General features: G+C 39.4%; 1 pseudogene; it reads left to right on the top strand.

The window, feature by feature from the left end:
• Positions 1-270: 270 nt before the first annotated feature.
• On the top strand, positions 271-3,011 carry LOC101592483 (annotated as a pseudogene).
• Positions 3,012-20,177: the final 17,166 nt, after the last annotated feature.

The following is a 20,177-nucleotide window of genomic DNA, read 5'->3' as shown; positions in this document are numbered from 1 at the left end:
AAGGAAATAGATGGCAAAGAAATGTAATTCCTACCATGATTATAGAGAACAGATTGTTCAAGTTCATGCACTGTGGTGAATACCAGAATTCCCTTATAAGGCTAAATAGTACTGAATGTAAATACTATGTTTTTGCTAAGTAGTCATCCACTGATGGTCCCTAGGTTACTTCTGCAACTTGAATACTATGAATAATGCTGCATTGAACATGGGGAGGCCTATGTCTTTTTGATCTGCTTTTGTCAGACTCTTTGGAAATATACTCAAAAGATGGATTCTCAGATCATACTGTAAGACATTTAATTTTTTTGAGGACCACCTATACTGTTCTCTATAAGGGTTATTAATTTAGATTCCCATCAACACTGTATAAATTATAAGAAAAAAAGATTTTGTAGAATCTGCCGCTTGAGACCAGCCCTGCCCTCCGGCCTCGGCATCCAGGATCCAGCCCAAGACTCGGCCGCCTCTTGTGGTCCACAGGCTTCTCTAAGGACTCTTGCTCCAGAAGCCGTCTGTGTCCCAAGTCGCAACGCGTGCATAGAAGCGCTGGGCGACCTCGGGGGTGTGGCGTGGACCGGGCCACTGTGGCTGGGAGACCAGCTCGCTGACTTCTCGGCTCGGTGCATCTCTGAACCTCGAGCACTGTGACTGGCAGTGAACAGCAGGCGAGGTGCCCATGGCGTCAGAGCGGTGCAGGGTCAGACACCGCTGGAACAGCCTATCAGAAGGGTGTCCCCGCAAGGGCAGCAGCGATGTGGCCTCCTGACTCTGCTGAGCACCCTGAGTGTCCTGCAGCCCCGCGTGCACCTGAAAGCCCCGGATGACAAGGATGTGGCCTGCGCGTCCAAGCCACTTTGGACTTTCTCTTCCACCTCATCCGGCTCCTCAGGTGCAGGTGTGGGCGGGGTTGGCCCCCCAGGCCCCGAGGCTACCTGAATCAGAGAACTCGGGGTGCCCTTCATCCAAAGGTTTCCCTCTGCGTCCCTCAGCACCTCCCTGGAAGAAATGGCTTCTCTTGAGGAGCCTAAAGGTTGATTCCAAAGATAGTTCTCGTAATTCCATCAACTCTGGGTTTGCAGCTGAAGCTGAGGGTCAGAATGATGTGACAGAGCCAGATAAGGTCCAGAAGAGGAAAAGGGATAGGCTTGGAGACCAGGCCTCCACTGCCATCCACCTGAAGACCATCTGGGGCATCCTGGAAACATCCATGCCCAAAAGGAAGGGAGAGGCTACTGTCCCCACGGTGAAGCCCTGTCTTGGAGAGAATCCCAGCCGGGAAGGGCCAGGCCTCAGTGTTGCCATCATTGCTCCTCTGAAGGAGAGAGCGCCATCCCCACAGGTCAGGGTGAAAGAGGAAAGGCCTGTGCCAGACAAGGGCTGTGTCTGTGACAGGAGAGTGGTTACAGACCCTCAGGAGAAACCCAGTGTGGAGCCACGTGGGGGCCAAAGAACAGGCATTGGCAAGCCCGCTCCACCCCCAGAGTTTGTGGATGACGCTGACTCTGATCTAGAAATCCAAAAACTTAAAGACAGGGAGGTGGTGCTGATGCACCCCTCTTCTGGAAGTGACTAGTCTGATGTGGACGAGGTCTCCACAGTCAGATTCTCTCAGGAAGAGCCCATCTTGCTAAAGTACACAGCAGTTCCAGAGCTTTCCTCCTTCCCCACTATGTCCTGTACCCTCTCATTTGTATAGTAGTCCTTGGTGTGACCATGCCAGCTACCGGAGCAGCAGCCCCAAGGCCCCAGGCTACCGCTCTGTGTGCAGCAGCAGCCATGACACAGCACAAGCTGGGAAGAGCAGCCCCAGCCTCTCATGTGACTACACCCCTAGCCTCACAGTGGGTGCCCAGAACACCTCCATAGACCTGAAGCTTCAGATGAAGGCAGATCAAAGAATTCTCCCTCACTTAATATCTCCAGAAGTTCCAGAGGAGAAGAGATGAAGAAGAAAAGGACATTCCAAGAGACACCACCACATTCTAGTAGAGGACAGGAGGACAGGAACACATCTACCTTACTGCCGAGCAGTCACTGGGAGGCAAGCCTGGAGGGGCGTTTCATTGATACCCATTGCCACTTGGACATGCTCTACTCCAAGCTGTCTTTCAAAGGGACCTTCACAAAATGCAGGAGAATGTATAGCAGCTCCTTCCCTAAGGAGTTTCAGGGCTGCATCTCAGATTTCTGTGGTCCTCAGACACTGACAGATTCCCTGTGGGAGGAGCTATTGGAGGAGGATCAGGTTTGGGAGACCTTTGGCAGTCACCCTCGTTTTGCACGGTACTATAGCAAGAGTCAGGAACAAAATCTTTTGCAAGCCTTAAGGTACCACAAGTCTGTGGCCTTTGGGGAAATGGGCCTGGATTACTCTTACAAGTGCACCACGCCTGTCTCAGAGCAACACAAGGTATTTGAGAGGCAGCCACAGTTGGCCATGTCTCTGAAGAAGCCTCTGGTCATTCACTGCCAAGAAGCTGATGAGGATCTTTTGCACATCATGAAGAAATGTGTGCCTTTGACTACAAGAGCCACAGGCATGGGGCTGGGGAGATGGCTCAGTGGAATAAATGCTTGCCTGGCAAACACAAGGACCTGAGTTCAATCCCCGGTTCTGCAAAAACAAAAAAAGATCCACAGGCACTCCTTCACCAGCAGCTACCTGGTCATCGAGCCCTTATTGATGTACTTCTCCAACATGCCTGTGGGCTTCACTGCAGTGCTGCACTCTTCTGCCTGGGAGGCCTGGGACATTCTGAAACAGATCCCCCTGGAGAGAATCACTGTGGAAACTGATGCTCCCTATTTCCTCCTGCCCAGGTTCCCAAAAGCCTTTGCCAGTTTGTATACCCTGGCCTGGCCTTGCACGCGGTTTGAGAGATTGTCAGAGTCAAAGAGGAACCGATGTCCTGGACCTTGCCTTTCTGCATGAGAACACCAGTTACCTCTACAGTCTGTACACCAAAAGAAAAGCAGGCGCCTTGGAAAAGGTCAGGCCATTCCCATGATGTGCTTTCTAGACATCAGGCTGAGTGAGTCTTTGGCTACATTTTCTTAATGTACAGAATATAGGTGAGTATGAAGCCTGATTGTCTTGTGTGAACTTGTCTTGGAACCTTCTTCCTTTTGTTTTTTCAAGTCTTTAGGGTGATCAGCAGCCTGATGGAACATAAGCTGGGTCTGAACTTTGCCTGTCTCAGGTCAAGGATGTGACTGCAGAGCCCATGGATAGAGAAACCAGCACTGAACCTTGTCCTCGGGACTCTGTGTTCATAAGGCTTCAGCTGGCCAGAATGGCATCTGGCTTTTGCCTCTTGGTTAGAATGTTCCAGGGCAGTCCCTGGCCAAGTGCCATGCAAGGATATGAGTCTGCCAGTACACATCCCTGTTCTTTGCAGCTGGTGATTTTGAGCAGTCCATGAATAAAGTCAGCCTCCTCATCTGAAAAAAAAAATGTGCAGAGAACTAGTTAGAGCTAGTCTCAAATGCAAATTGGTCAAATCATTTTCTGATGTGAGAGAGTGAAAGGGCTGCAGTCCAAGTCTGTGAAGCCTAGAGTTAGGATCAACAGAAGCTTTTTATTTCAGAACCTTATTTCCTATTGATTCTGGCTTCGTTGAATAACCTACTCACAAATTCATGATCCTTCTGCCTCAGTCCACCAAGTAGCTAGCATTGTAGACATGCACCACCACACCCAGGTTAGTTAATGCCATTGATAAAAACAAATGGTAAATAATGTTTTTGATAGCCAGTACTCCAGTTACCAAGCATGTAGTACCCCATTACTCTCAAATACACCATATGAATTTTTCACAATAAGACTATTCAGATTGCTGCCAATGACCTTCAGAACTCCTTAGTATCCTACTAGACAGTCTGTCACAGTGGAAAAAGCTGGATTGTGACCGGCTTCCCTTCTCTTAGAGTTACCATCACATGGGTGTTCTCATTATTAATTATTAGCATAATGAGGAAAGGTGGGTACTGCTGGTGCAAAGGGGCTACAACAGTATTTGGTTTTGGGTGAGAATTCAGTGATAAACATGTAAACTTGAACTATCCTTTCAGCTCACCTTTTGCTGGTGGTGGCAAAAAAGGCAAATGCTCACACAGTCTCATCTCCTCTCTTTTTGTTCTTACCAGTCTCTTGAAATTTGCTCCTGTTCTTCCTCCTTCACCTCTTCTAGCTATTCCAAATATTTTATGTCAAATTATCACTCCCAAGCTTTCTTTCAATTGCATATTTATAACTCATTTTATGCCTGAATTTGCGTCTTTTGCCTCCTTCAACTCTTTAGATCAACACAATTTGGATTGCCCAATCAATAGCTTTCACTCTTTTCTTCAGTTGACTTATTATTACTTTCATGGTTTTAGCCTTGTTCTTAAAAGTAATTTCCAATAAATTATAGGGTTTGTGTTGCTTCATATTATTCTTCTATATATTTAAATAACTACATCAAAATTAAAGCTTAATGGAACACCTATCTCTGACAAAACAAGAAAAAAAGGGAGGATATAAAGGACCATGTGTGTGTGTGTGTGTGCGCGCGCGCGCGCACGCGCATGTGTGTGTGAAAAATATTTATATATAAGATAGCTAGAATACATGTACAGCTACTTTCTCTTATTTCATTCAGAAAAAAAGTTTGTAGTAATATTGTTTAGACAAGACATCATGTCCGCATCTTGTCCTCTGAATAACTACTATGAAGACAACATTATGCACCCTATTAATTATTGTTACTGTCCTACTAACCTGTTTTGAAACTGCTTCATTGCTATTTTTTTTCCCATTAAAATGAAAAAATAAACAAACAAATACAAATAAATTAAAGCTTAGTCATTCAATACTCCCAAAATGTCCTTGCATGGTCTGCTTGATGTGTATTCATTTTCTTCATTTTTAGATGTTCTTCTTGTGTGAAATTTCCTCTTCCCATATGTTCTCATTCTCTCTTTTTTTCTGCCTCTCTCTCCATCTTTCTCTCTGTCTGTCTGTCTGTCTCTCTCTCTCCCCCAGCACACAGTGACAAACTTGGGCAAATCCTTCTACAAATACAAGTGTTGCACAGGGCACTTGGCATTCATCATTCTTCTAAAGTGGCACAATGCAAGCTCCTGGGTGGAACCAACTGCATGCTCTGTAGGGTCCTCATTACTTTCTCCCCCCCCCCATATAATAACCTTCCCAATTTTTTACTTTCCATTTAATCTTTCAGAATTTACCTCAGGTACTACTACCATTTGTAGGAAAGCCTTCAGAACCTCTATTTTTCATTTTTTTTATTTTGTAAAATGACAGTGATTATAACCTGCTTCACTGTTTCCTTGTTTTGTATGTTTGTTTGTTTTTTGGGTGGAACCAGGGATTGACCTCAGGCCCTCACTCTACTGAGCTATCTCATCAGCCCCTTCAGAATCTCTATTTTGGTTTGTGCTCTCACTCTGAGCTTTCACCTAACCTTGAAGAACATCTATTAGAATAATTATACAGATAGGATTTTATGTATATATATACAGAACTTTATGTGTCTCAGGATAATTGTGCCTCAGAAACTCGGAAGTTGCCTGCAACAGGCTGGCTTGTTTGACGACAAGGGACTATCTGGGAAAGTACAGAAATGTGAACAATCTGTGAAAAATTCATAGTGTGTATTAGAGTGTAATAGTGGTTTCACTTATCATATCAGGCACAGAGAAGCTACCCCCCAAAAAAAGTCTGTAAATAGATTCAATTACATTTATTACTTTTACCCTGTGTGCTCTCCAGAAATGAACTAAAAGTATACCCCCTTTAGCAAACTTTCTAAACTGTGTCTACCCATAATCTTCAATCTTCAGATTCTGAGTACTAGTTCTCCTGTCTTCTCTTACTATATTCTTGCACCTTCAAAATGTATCTATTTTGACTTGAATACTTGAAAGCTGTATATAATGAGATTAAAGGTGAAAATCTCTCCTCAATATTACTGCTTTGGTTTGTGCTGTGTTGTGTTTTATTTTGTATAGTCAAACAGACCGATAATTGAGATGCTTAAGAAACTTTTTTGTCTTTAGCCCATACTTGGGTTTCACTGTGTGTACCGAATAGCATGTGAAAGCTTCCACAGAAATGGAAATTAACCCTTATTCTTTCATGAATTTTCTGACAGCAGAAGTAGAAGGCCACAAAGCCAAGGAAACTACAGCTATGGACATGTGAGTCCCTGGCATGAGGTGCTTGAGTTGGGTGAGATCGACTTTAACTCTGAGCTTCTAAGTTATCTGTTGAAAGATCCAGCTTACAGCATTTCTCTTCCTTTCTCTTATAATAATGTTCATACCATATGCTTGAGCATGAAATACCAAGCCCTTGAATACTGTGTTTCTTTTGATAGTGGGAACTGAACTCAACCTAGGCCACAGTGCTGAGTTATGCAGATAGCATTTTGTTTTTGCTTTGTTTTGAGGCAGTGTCTCATTAAGTGCATAACTCTCCAAGTTCGGCTCAAACTTGTGACATTCCTGCCCCATCTCCCAGTGTGATGGCATTATAGGTACACAAGGCCACCCCTGGTCCCATGAACACTGTACCCTTCCTCAAAAGCACACTAATAGTGCAGGGACTACAAGCTGGCCTGTTTAACCACCAAAAGTGTAACTTAGTAATTATGGACAGTAATGGCAAAGTGTGATACCCTAAACTTAATTTCCTAAGATGGACATTTTTAGTTATTATTTACCTCCCATATGCCTTAAGTTCTGTAATAATGCCTACTTCAAGGCACATATTTAAAAATTAAAATATGTTACTCTATGAACTATGATCAATTAGCATTATTATATTTCCTATCTCTGTTGGTTTTAAAAAGAGTCAAAAGTGGAAACCATTAGCATTTATTGGATAAGCTATTTTCATGCTATGGAAGTCCTTTTTGCTACTATGAGATGAATTTACTATGTCCAACCTATGAAAGAAAAAACTGAGGATGAGTGAAATTAAGAATTTAGTTAAAAGTCCATGATGCTCATAAAAGCCACAACTCATGAATAAATCTCAAGTATTTTTAAATTCAAAACTGTAATGATTGTATTTTTCATCCCAGGGAAGCTCTGGCATTTCTTTCTTCCAGTATCTCTTCTATAGCATTGCAGTTGTCGATTTCTTTAGCGAGACCTCTCATGTCCAGTGGGTAGAGAGCCCAACTCACCTTCGGTGGCTGGGCCGTGGCACGTGCATGATGTATGGGGAGAGAAAGTGTTAATATTTAACCTGCCTTTTCCATGCACCCTTTCACAAAACATTAAGTTATTCCATGTTTTCTAAATATTTTCCCAGACTGTTTCCCATGCTGTTCTGTACAAAATACAGTGTTCCCAGTGAGAAGCTGGAAGAAAAAAAAAAAAAGTCAAAATCACAAACCGGGGCTGGGGAGATGGTTCAGTAGAATAAGCACTTGCCTAGCAAGAACAAGTTCCTGAGTTCAATACCCAGTTCAAAAAAGAAAAAAGCACAGACCATTACTTCAACTGCCATGAGACCTGGCACCCTACATAGGGTGCACAGGAAGTGGATGGGGATTGGCCTCACTTGGAGCAGGCCTGAGTCCCAGGGAGGCCCATGCAGAATGTCTGTCTTTGCTAATCACAGATAACATGGTTTTAGAAGATCACTGCATTGCCATAAGCTACTGTGTTCTCATGTGTAAATGAGATCATTCTCTCTTCTACCTGATTTCTTATGAATAGAAAAGAGGTGGCAGCATGCCATAGTCAAACTATAAACATCTAGGACTTTATGGATGCCTTCTCTACCATTTTTAACCCAGTTCTTTAAGGAGATTCAAAGCAAATGCCCAGTTGAATGAATGCCCCAAAATTGATATCACGGCTATGTAGAGTCCTGCAACACAGTCCACTCAAATTGATCACTTCACCCATACCACACTTCCCCAGAGTACATTTTATAGTTGTATTCATTCCATTGTAAAACTCCCTTTATCACCCCTCTGTATTGATCACATTTCTTGTTGCTAAAACAGAGTGCCCAACACTCAGTGCCATAGTGTGTGACCATGGTAGCATAAAAGATGAAATGATTACTCAGAGATGAGACTTAGTCTGAACACCAAGAAGTCCAGAGGAGATATCTCCACCAAGAGCTCCCAGCGACATGGATACCTTCAGGAATAGCACCAAAGCCAAGAACTCTCTGGTTTTTTTTTTTTTTGTTGTTGTTGTTGTTTTGTTTGTTTGTTTTGTTTTGTTTTGTTTTTTATCTAGAATATCAGTGAAAGAAAAAGAAAGAAAGAAAGAAAGAAAGAAAGAAAGAAAGAAAGAAGGAAGGAAGGAAGGAAGGAAGGAAGGAAGGAAGGAAGAGGAAAAGAAAAGAATGCGAAAGGAAAAGAAAGAAAAGAAAAAAGAAAAGAGAAAAAAGAAAAGACAAAACGAGAAGAAAAGAAACATAAAGAAAACCAGTTTGGGCAAGAGCCTGTCCCAAATTTAGGCATCTTGTCTGGGAAATGAGATGGGCAATGGCCAGGAACAACATCTTTCATGAATATAAACTTCTTGTTGACTAAACACTCACTCCTCACTAGGCCTGTGTGCTTTGGTGGCACAGTTGAACCACTCAATCCTGAGCAAAGCCCCCCACAGCTCAGTACATAAAAGACAAGCGGCTTATATAAATGCTCTGTGTAGTTGACAGTCTGTCAGTTTCAAGTCAGAAAAACATAGCAGAAGAAATCTGCTTACATCACTGCGTCCAGGAAGTCTACGACAAGGGAGGACATGGAGTCACATGCATGCTTTCAGAACACTCCCCCAGCATCCTACCTCTTCTGACTAAATCCCATTTCCCAGTAACAAGTCAACAGCAGAACCTCATGATTTTGTCACCTTCCCAAAGGTCAGTTCGTGAATGCATGACTATTTGGGAGACATCTTTGGCTTGTATCATAAATCATCCACCTTTTGATGGGGTTCATTGATCATATTTAAAGACAGATTCCAGATTACACAACACATTGGTGATTTTTTTTTCTTAATGAAAACGGGATTTGTTCATAACATTGAACATTTATTTACACTCCAAGATTGAATAAGTACTTAGACGCTATTATATGACTGGGGGTTTAGAAGGGGAACAAAACAATACAAGACACTTAATTATAAGATTATTTTCTAGTGAATTACTCAAAGAGTAACATACAAAGAGTGCAGGAAATTTCTACACACATTAAAGATTAGAGAATCCAGCTGAGGGCCTGGGTCCCATGGTGGTGTCCTGAAGGAATCCAAGTGCAGATCTAGAGCCCATAATATACCTCCAAGAAGTCCAGCTGGAGGTCAAGTGTTCATGATAATGTCTTATGAAGACCTGTTTCAAAAATCTACACTGGGAAGGCCCGAAAGTCAGTGGTAGAAGCTAGAAATTGTGCGCCAGTGGGACAAAGGATGTGTGCTGGCTGGCTCAAGAATCTGAACTGGAGCCAAGAAGTAACACTCAAAGTGAGGACCAAAGCACCACCAAAAAGTATCACAGCCATCCTCAACAACAGTGAGGTCCTGAGCTCCTCCAACAATGCCAAGGATGGCCCAGTTTCTGTCAGGAAAGCCAACATGACAATCTTCTCCAGGAGACTGAGGAGTGCATCATCTTCCCCACCAGACCAGAGCCAGAAAGCAATGCTCAGGTTAGAACCAGAGCTCTCCTAAAGTGAATCTCCTAAAGAGATTTTCTCATCTCTTAATGGGCATTGAGCTTTTATGAGATTTAAATGGTACAAAATTAAAAGCACTGAGCAAATGACTGGCATGCAGTAAGTAATCCAAAGGTGTTCACCATTATTCTTTTCTTATGCATTTTGGTAAAGGGTCTACGGGGTCTCACCTCACAGATCAAACTCATAGTGATCCTCCTGTTTTCAGTCACTCAAGTGTTGTTGATTATGGGTGTGCACCACCACGCCCAGTCTCAATTACCTTCTCAGCATGCCCCAAGTGGTGGGAGCAGCCTAACCCTCCAGGGATCAAAACCCAGTCCTGAGCCTGTCTAAACAGGCACTTTAGTCCACTGAGCTGTCTGGCCAGCCCTCACCATTATTCTTTTGAAAACAAAATACAGCCCAGAAACCTGAGACTAGTTAAATGTGTTATATACATGTTTTAGCTCCACACAAATGTATCACTATGTCCTGCAAATATGTACTAATGAAAATAGAAATATTTACTTTTTGAAAGTGTCAGAAAAAAAGAAAGAAATCTCAGAAATGTAAGTCAAAATTATTAATAATTTTACAAATTTAGTAGATCTGGTTTATTCAAAAAGCCCAGAGAATCAGCTTTGTCAATGGGATGGAAAGCTCCAGATCTAAGTAATTTCAAGGTTAGTTTAGAGATTTTCCAGCCCTCACCAGGTAGCCATGGGCCCTGCGGCATCCAGAGAAACACAAGCTTGACCTAGGTCTGCTGTTAGGGGTGTTTGGTACATGCCCTGAGCAACTCGATGGGATCCACTGCAAGAACACCTGCTACCTAAAAGTGTCTTCAGCAAAGATGTAAAAAGGCATCAAATATATCTGTACTGGCTTCATAAAAGCCTAGCAGATCCCTTGCTAATGGAAAAAAAAGTGAAAATGTGTGAAACAGCACACCATAGATAATCAGGGAGAAGACTCTTACGCTCACAGGTCCAGGGACGGGCTGGCTATCTTTAAAGCTCACTGAGAGTTATATAAAGGGAGATGACAAGTACAATTATCAGGCAGCAACTCGCAACTCCGAAACCATTCCTTCCATTGTTTTTCATCTCAAATAATGTTCATTGGGTGGCGTGATTTGGAAGGATGGTTTCTCCCAAGAAAAGTTCACTGACTGACATTTAGAGACAATATAATTTCTAGTTACGAAGAATCCATCTGAATGCACCCATATTAACGAGAGAGAGAGAGAGAGAGAGAGAGAGAGAGAGAGAGAGAGAGAGGCAGTGTGCAAGAGAGAGATAAGCGATGGTCAGTTATAAGGGAATAAGATAAATAATTCTAAAAAAACAGGAAGTACTAAGCAGGGGACATTCATCACACATCAACACTGTACTACCTCATGATTTATTTTTCACTGAGTTTTATCCTGGGGAGAAAGGTGGTATGACATTGCCTATTATTGAAATGTAGATACTTGGACATATATAGATAAGGAACATGCTCATAAGTAAGAGGTAAAATCAGAATTCAAATTCAAGCTGATAGATTCTTCTGCAAACCACATTTTGAATAATTATTGTGGGTCCAGATGTCTTAGATTCCTGGAAAATGTGACATTTTCCCTGAAAACTGAGGAATGAATACAATCTATTGATTAAAAAAACAGTAAGAAAAGTATGAGGCCTCTAGAGTCTTCATGCGATATAAACCTTCTTTCTATGTAGTATTTCCTGGAGTTTGAGATTCTACTTTGTGCTTCAGACATTGAATAGAAACGATTTAAGAGGAGGAAGGGGGTGACTTAATTTGGTGGGATAGAATGTTTCTCCTATCAATTGCCCATGTCATGGCAAGCTAAGTATAATTCTGCTATTGTCAGATGTGTTAACTGTGATTCAATTATCATTTTCAGCCCAATAATCTTCAGAAAATAGGCAGGGTATGAAGCGTGGAGTCTAAGGACTTGATAAAGATGTAACATTGTGATTGTGTAAATTATGCAATAATGTTTGCAAAGCCCCTACTAGAGAGCCTGGCACAGTGTAGGCTCTTCCTCAGTGTTCTTCTCTTTCTCTGTGGAGAAGTGGTATAATTATTACTGCAGACATTAAGAGAGAGTCAAAATGTAATAGATGGTGCCATTGAACACTATATTTAATTTAAGAAAAAAATCTTGTTAGGAAACGAGTGTGAAATGCTGCTACATTTGCAATAGAGCAGAAAACAAGGCAATTATGGATATCAAGAATTGACTACAATCACCAGTCACAGAGGAAGAATTACATAACCAGCTACTGCAAAGAAAGGAGATGAAGCTGGGATTAGAGTTCAGATATAATATGTGGAGACTGGCAAGAATAGGAAAACTGTTCTTCATTACTTAATAGGATATTTAGTAAACTTGATAGAGGAAAAAAGGAGTATTTATGAAGTATCACAGCACAGGTTTTGGAAAAGTTAATAGATAAGTTCCGTGAATTTCTGATCATCAACACTGCTGTCTTTTTCAATATCACTTAGCCCTTACTGATTTTCCCCAAGTCATTAAAACTATTTAAATAATAATTCATGCATACACATACCCTCCTAATTTTTCAGAACAACCAATAAAGGTAACAGCCCCAAGTAATAGATGAATAGGACGAATCTCAGAATAGAACACTGCTGTTAAGTACTAACAATGTGACCATAGCAAGTTTGGAGATAATTCAGTATGCCTTAAACAGCTAATCTATGCTAGCTTTTTGTATGTATGATCTTATGTGACCCTCCAAATAACCCCTGAGTCAAACGTTCATGTCCATTTTATGTATTAGGCAATTGAGTTTCCCTAAATTTGCCCAGAACACATCTTTTTAATTGGCAGAGGCTCAAGCAATGTCTTGGTTTACCTGAGTCTCTGCCAAGGCACTACACAAGACACAAGGCAAATGTCTCTCATAATCACAGATAAAATACCTAGTTTGAGATTATGACTCCCATGGGAAAATCAATGATCAAAGTCTTGCCTAACAACTTAGTCATTTTCTTTCAACAATGCCTGAATTTATTCATTTATGGTTATTCGTTGTACATAATCACCAGCAACCTGCCAGGTAAACAGCTAATTATTTTGGTTCTGTTGCAAGCAAATGAAGTCCCTGTCTGTAAAATGATAAATGGGACCTGATCAACAGAGTAACAATTATTTCAGCCTTGCAGACTCCCAAGAGCCTAATGAACAATGGCTTACTGCATGAGCAATTGAAAAAAAGAAAAGAAATAGAAACGGCATTAGTGTGATTTCTTTAGGAACTAAGAGCGATCTATTGGCCTAAACACCTTTGCAGTAGCTGTGGATTGAGCAGTGCAGGAAGCACACAGAGAATGTGCATGCCTTTCATGGGTCGGCCTCTGACACTACAGTCCTCCTAGGACCACAGGGAATCATTGTCACCCTGGGAGGTGGGAACAGAAGAACGCTCATCCTCATCCACATCCTATAAGCCAGGACCACACTACAGCCCATGAGGTTTCCATGAAGCAGACATCATCACTGGTGCTTTTGAATGGCTGAAGCAACCAGGTTGTGTGAGTACTTCTTCAAACCACAGTTGTGGCCCCAAATGCGTGAAAAGGTGAGCTTTGTACTCTAAGAAATCTGGATTTGAATCCAGCCTCTTCTCCTTCCTAGCTGTGTAATTCTGGACAAAGCACTCAATCCTGATAGGCACCTCATTTGTAAAATAGGGAAAACAATTTCTCAGTTTCAAGATTCTTGTAAATATTAACCAAATTACAAAGGAAAAAAGAAACACCTAAGAAATGACTATATTTTTCTGTGTGTATGTGCGTGTGTGCGCGTGCTTGCGTGAGTGCGTGTGCGTGTGTGTGTGTGTGTGTGTGTGTGCATGTATGTCTGATTTTGATAGAAAGAAAAAGTCGAGTTTGCTGCAGTAAGATGTCACCATGAAGCCACACACCAATCAAGATTGTTCTTTTGGCTTTGTAATTTCTCTGAAATTTTAGAACTGGGGGAGTAGGATCAACCAAAGAGCAGAGTAAATACAGCTAAACGGCTTTGTGCAGACTCTGCTTATGCTCTTGTAAGTAGCTTATTCACTCCAGTTTTAGGAAAACAGGAAGTAATAAGATTAAAGATCCAAAGCTCAAATGAAAACATAATGTCGTATTTAGTCCAAGTAGGATTTGGGTTCCAAAGAGAGATTGAAATACTCCATAAAATTAAAGAAAGATGAGCAGGATTATAGTAAGTCTAAGGAATACATGCTCATGTATTTTATAAATTCCCAGTGGAGCACTACATAGAACATAATAAATTGAGAGGGTGTTCTCAGAAAGCCTGTGCAGAGCACGGACTATGTGCCAGGCATTTTCAGGATGTGTGTTCCACAGAATCATACATGAAGGAATTTGCAAGGATTGGAAATATGCCTTTCTCAGACTTTTTGACCACAGTGCATTCAACAGGAAAAATAACCCTCAACTGGCTTATGAAGTTCATCTTCATTGGAAAGTACATAAGTACAACTCACAATTGGAGATAAAGTCCCTGCATTGCTTCTTTCATTTTTATGCACACATACAATTCTTCTTTCTTTTTTAATGTATTTGATATAGGATCTTACTATACAGATTGGACTCATAGTGATCCCGCTGTTGTCAGCTTCCCCAGCACTGGGATTACAGGTGTGCACCAGCACACCTGGTCTTGGTGGCCAGCTCAGGGCACCTAGGGGCAGGGCCGGCAGGGCATCAAGCCCTAGTCCCTGTGCTTACCTAAGCAGGCACTTAGTCCACTGAGCTATCTCACCGGCCCTCAGTTTTTCTATTTTGTTTTTTACTATGAAACAAATAATTTTAACTTTAAACAGTTCATCTTATTAGTTATATAAAGTAGTAAAATTATAGATATTTAAATATTTAAAAAAATCTTTGTATAATTTTACTTAGAGAGATCTGGGCATTTTTTGAGGAATAGGTATAAGTAACAATATCTAATTTATATTTCATACAAGTCTAAAAGTTTATTAATAAGAAAGTTATAAGAATTTTTAAAAACATATTTATTACCTTCCCTCTAAGGACAATTGAAACAATGCATAGAGTATTAATCTGCTAAGGAAGAAATCAAACTAATAATAATTTGTACTGTAAAGAAAACAACATAGTGTGGTGCTGGTCCCGCTTCCGGGGCTTGCTTAGATGGCAATTGAGACTGGGTGTGGTGGTCTGGGCCTGTAATCCCAGTGCTTGGGAGGCTGAAAAACAGGAGAATCACTATGAGTCTGATCTATGTAGTGAGACCGTGTAGACTCTGTAGACCCTGTCCTACATACATTAAAAGTAAAATAAAATAAAGCCAAGTCTGATGATGCAACAACTCACCTTCCTTCCTTCCTTCCTTCCTTCCTTCCTTCCTTCCTTCCTTCCTTCCTTCCTTCCTTCCTTTCTTTCTTTCTTTCTTTCTTTCTTTCTTTCTTTCTTTCTTTCTTTCTTAATGTATTTAGTACAAGGTCTACAGGGTTTCACTAAACATATCAGACTTGTAGAGATCCTCTTGTTTTCAGCTTCCCAAGCACTGGGATTACAGGCGCGTGCCACACTTCTATTCTTCAAATTTCTAATTGTGCACTATATAAGGAACCTGAGAATTTGCAAATGTCTGCATTATTCAATCTAGAAAATTACTGACACCACTCAAGACATTTCAAATTTGTGAGGTATTCCTACTTTTTTCAGAACTACCATGAACACATTGAGGGAATTAATAGAAAATAACATTTAATTGTCTTTATAAAATAAAAAATAAAGATGAATTCTAATCACATTAAGCAAATGGAGGATATGGAGTAAATATAGGCCCTGAAGTATATTTTATTTTTTTGGTACAGGGTATAAACCTAAGGCCTTTGCATGGCACTACATCCTCATCTGTATTTATTTTATATTTATTTTGAGACAGAGTCTCCCCAAGTTGTTAAGTTGATCAGATTGGGTTTTCACTTGCAATCCTAATGATCACTGACCACTTGCCAGATACTGATTAAGATATTTTTGTATACTTATTCATCATAAAATTTTATTATGAATAAATATTAAAAAGAAGATCTACCTTGTAAATGCTTATGTGCATATTACTATTAATAAAAGGCACAGTGTTCACCCATTTTGGTCTTTAGGTTAAGGTCAAACATAGGCACAATATTGGACAGCAACTCTGAAGATCTCTAGAATTTATTCATTTTGTGAAATTGAAAACTTGTGCTCTCTATCATACCAGTACATATTTATAGAACACAATGCTTACCGTCCTTGTATGATATTAGTGCTTGTATACAGCACACCTTAATGCTTTCAGCCACTCCTCTCTTCTCCCTCCTCTATCTCTTGATCCCCTTCACATCTGACAGAGAGTTGTCCCCTGACTTCCTATTATCTCTCTTTTATTTTGCTCTTTGTTTATATTTGGTGTTTCTGATATAAGGGAAACCATGTCATGCTTAAGCCGGTGCATCTGATTTATTTCACTTGGCATTATAACCTCAAGATGCACCAATTTTCCTATTGGGGAAATGATCCAAGTATGTCTTTCTTTATTGCACAGTAGTTCTCCACTGTCTGCAAATACCACATTTCTTGTTTCAATCATTTTTGGACATGCAAATTGCTTCCAAGTTCCAACTATTATGAAGGATGCTGCTTGAAACACATGTATACTCTTTCATTAGCATTTCATTTCCCCTCCTGCAGGACTGTCACATCTGACATGCCACTCTGATTTTTATACTTGTGACTGTTTTAGACACCTCATATTAGTGAAATTTTGCAGTATTTTTCCTTTGTGATTTACTGTGTATTTCATTCAACATAATATCTTCTAGGATCATATGTGTTGTCATATGATCTGAAGAAAGCCCTTCTTTTGAAAGGGCTTGTTGTGCCCCACTGTAAGTATAGACCGCAGATCCTTTTGGGGACTTGTAGGTTGTTTCTACCTCTTGTCTACTGTGAACAGTGCTGCAATGAACATGGGAGGGCCACAGCCTTTTGCACATTTTTCATTTCTTTTTTTTTTTCTATAAATCCAGAACTAGAATTTCATGGGCATATACTAACTCTGTTTTTAATTTCAGAGAAACCTCTTCACTGGTTTCCACAGAACCTGTACTGCTTTCCCACCTGGAATACAAGCATTTGCTTTCTCTGAATCTTAACATTTATTCTTTTTTCTCATTTTATAGCCAATCACTCCTACTGGTTGGAGTTAATATCTTTTTGTGATTTGATCTCTATATCTCTGATGATTAGTAACACTGAGCATCATTTCACACACATGTGGACCATTTGTAGATGTTCTTGCATTGTAGGAGAACCTTATACATTTTTGAGATTAATGCATTAAAATGTATGAAGCCTGCAGGATTTTCCACCATTGTCATTATGCTAACCAATTTTTTTTTTGTCCTCAATAGAAGTTTTTTCAGTTTAAGATAGTACTACCTTGAGTAATTTATTTATTTATTTATTTTAACTCTTAAGTTTTGTTTTCTTTATAATTTTCTTTTATTTTGAAGAGTAAAAACAAGAGCAAGAAAAACAAAAGGAAAGAGAGAAACAGGGTAACATACAATAATACACGTGTTACAGATTTTCAAAACAATAATATCTGACCAACAGTGATTAATATATTATCTATTTTCATCATCAAACCTGTTGCTCAGATCAACAGATATATTTACACGAAATGGGACATATGATTGACTATTACCACATTATTCCAAGAAATCTTAAATGTTTGTTCTTGTCTCTCATTTACTTTTATTACCTTTTTTAAAAATTACTTTAAAGAGAGTATAGTAATAATTGATATGACATTAGAAATGGTGCACATTTAGCAGACCAAGATGACAGGTATTTCAAGCAAGGTTTTGGTATCACACATTGCTGTCCTCAATGTAGATACTTCATTCACAGATATCAGCATATAGTTAGTTACAGTGAGATTTCTGCTATTTTCTAAAACTTGATGGAAATTCTCAGGGCTATTGTCTTATCCATTTTGTAAATATACATGTATGTTTTTGCCCTTACTTTATTTCATAACTTTTCTCCTTTCTCCGTCTTTGTTGTTGAAACCTTAAGCTCTGTTTCTTTCCATTTAAGGGTGTCTGTTTTACTTTTTATTTTTTATTTCTTCTTTTGAGTTCTTACACTAGGGGGACAATATAATATTTACCCATGTGGGTCTGGTTTATTTCACTTATGAGTATAGCCTCAAGTTGCATCCACTTACTTATGAAGCCTTCGAGTTCGTTTTTCTTCATAGATGAGCAATTCTTCACTGTGTGAAAATACCCCATCTTTTTTCATCCATTCCTTTATAGCAGCACAATTTGTGTTAGCCAATTCTTAGAAAACTTTTGTTTTTGGTAAGAAACAAATGCTAAGAAAATTCTGGCTAGACTGATAACATGAATGATTTCCTTCTAATTTTAGAGTTTTAGGTCTTAAGTTTTAATCTTCAGTTCAAGTTAAATTTTGTGAAACATGAAAGATGAGGGACCAGTTTCATTCTTATGCACATGTATATCCAGCTTCCCAAAATCATTTATCGAAGGGAATAACTTTACTATGTATTCTCATATCCATGCTTAGGATTACTTCTTCAGCTGTAGACTTATGTCTGGCCTTGTTCTTCTTTCTAGTCTTCTGTACATCTTGCTTCAGAGCCATACTGTTTTAAATATTATACTTTTGTAGTATAACTTGAAATAAAAAAGTATGATGTTTCTAGCTGTGTTTTTTTCTCCATACTGATTGACTATTTCGAATCCTTTGCAGTTCCATATAAATTTTAGAGTATTTTATTACTTTGAAAATGTCATTAGAGTTTTATATGGACTGTCTTCAACCTATAGATCAACTATGTAGTGTGGAATTATAAAAATATTGTTCTTTATCCATAAATGTAGAATGTTTTCCTATGAATTCTTAAAATATCCTTATCAATATAGACAAAACTTTCATCTCCTTAAATTTATGCCCATGATCTTTATTGATTTTAATTATATTATGAATTATATTGTTTTCTAATTTCATTTTCAGATAGTTTGTGTAATATTAGAATACCCTAATAATATAATGGGGTAGATGCTAATAGCAATTCACTTAAAATACAGAGATTTTAATTGAATACAGAGATTACATACTCTGGCCTGCATTATGAAGTTCTTGATTTCAAGTCCTGAATCTTCGATCATTTTTTTGACTGTCAAAAGTTCTAAAACTTCTCTGATCCATGTTTTTACCTCTGTCAGTATCTGCATTATAAAAATAATTTCATGTAAAATTATTTTACTTAAAGTCAAATACATTATTAGCTCCTTAATAATTAATTAGTTTCAGCCAGATAGCTCAGTGGACTATAGCACTTGCTTAGGAAGCTTAGGCAAGCACAGGGACAGCAGCTCCATCCCTGGCACAAGCCATGCCAGTCCCACCCCCAGGGCAGGCCGAGCTGGTCAAAGTTCAAGTTCAGGCATTGTGGCACACGCCTGTGATCTCAGTGCTGAGGAGGCTGAAAAAAGGAGGATCATCATGAGTCCAAGTTGTGTAGTGAGACCCTGCAACAACCAAATACATTAAATAAATAAATAAATAAATAAATAAATAAATAAAGTTGTTAGTTAATCTGCATTTGAAGTGGAATTGTGCTAGAAATAAAATGAGATAGTAAAGTCTCGGGCTTTTACTGTTTTATATTAAACTAAATAAGAATACATTTCTCCCTTGCAAGTTTCTTGACTTCAACATTATGATTGGCAACATCTTAATTTCACTATAAACATGTAGATATAGATACACATATACAAATTCTAAAGTGTACAATTTATATCTAGAGAAGCTATTTCTTCTTAATAGACCGTACAAAGAAACTGGACAGAATTCAGCATTGAGTGTCTTAAAGAGGAAACTTGAAAACATTGCATCCTTTATTTCAATTCATTAAGGGAAGTTCATGAAATATATTTATAGATATATCCATGTGATTTGAATAGTATTAACTACATGTTAAAAGGCTGCTCACAGATGTGATATTGCCTTTACAAGGAGTTATACAAAAATCGTGAGGGGAACATTGGTCACAATGCCAGTATACCACACATTGGTACATTCAACATAAATTCAATGCCAGCTCTTCCCCCTAAAGTCATAAAGCCCATATCTCAGTGATGTACATGAGTACAATCAGACTCAGGGTGACTGTCTCCAATTAATCAAACTCTCAAGTACTGATGGGTAGTATTCCAGGTCATTAATGAAAAATGAGAATTATAACCAGCCCCTAAAGGCAAGCAATTGAGTCAGATTATTTTTGATTATAGTTTTCCTTCATATAATAAATAATAGGTATTGTATGTTAATTTATTAATTGACTGATTCATTCATTCTAGATGTTGACCTATACACTTGGCACAC

This window comes from Octodon degus, unplaced genomic scaffold, assembly GCF_000260255.1.
Source record: "Octodon degus isolate 3935 unplaced genomic scaffold, OctDeg1.0 scaffold00011, whole genome shotgun sequence".
Classification (NCBI taxonomy): Eukaryota; Metazoa; Chordata; class Mammalia; order Rodentia; family Octodontidae; genus Octodon; species Octodon degus.
The sequence above is the reverse complement of the archived record's forward strand: the minus strand, read 5'-3'. Positions and strand labels throughout refer to the sequence as shown.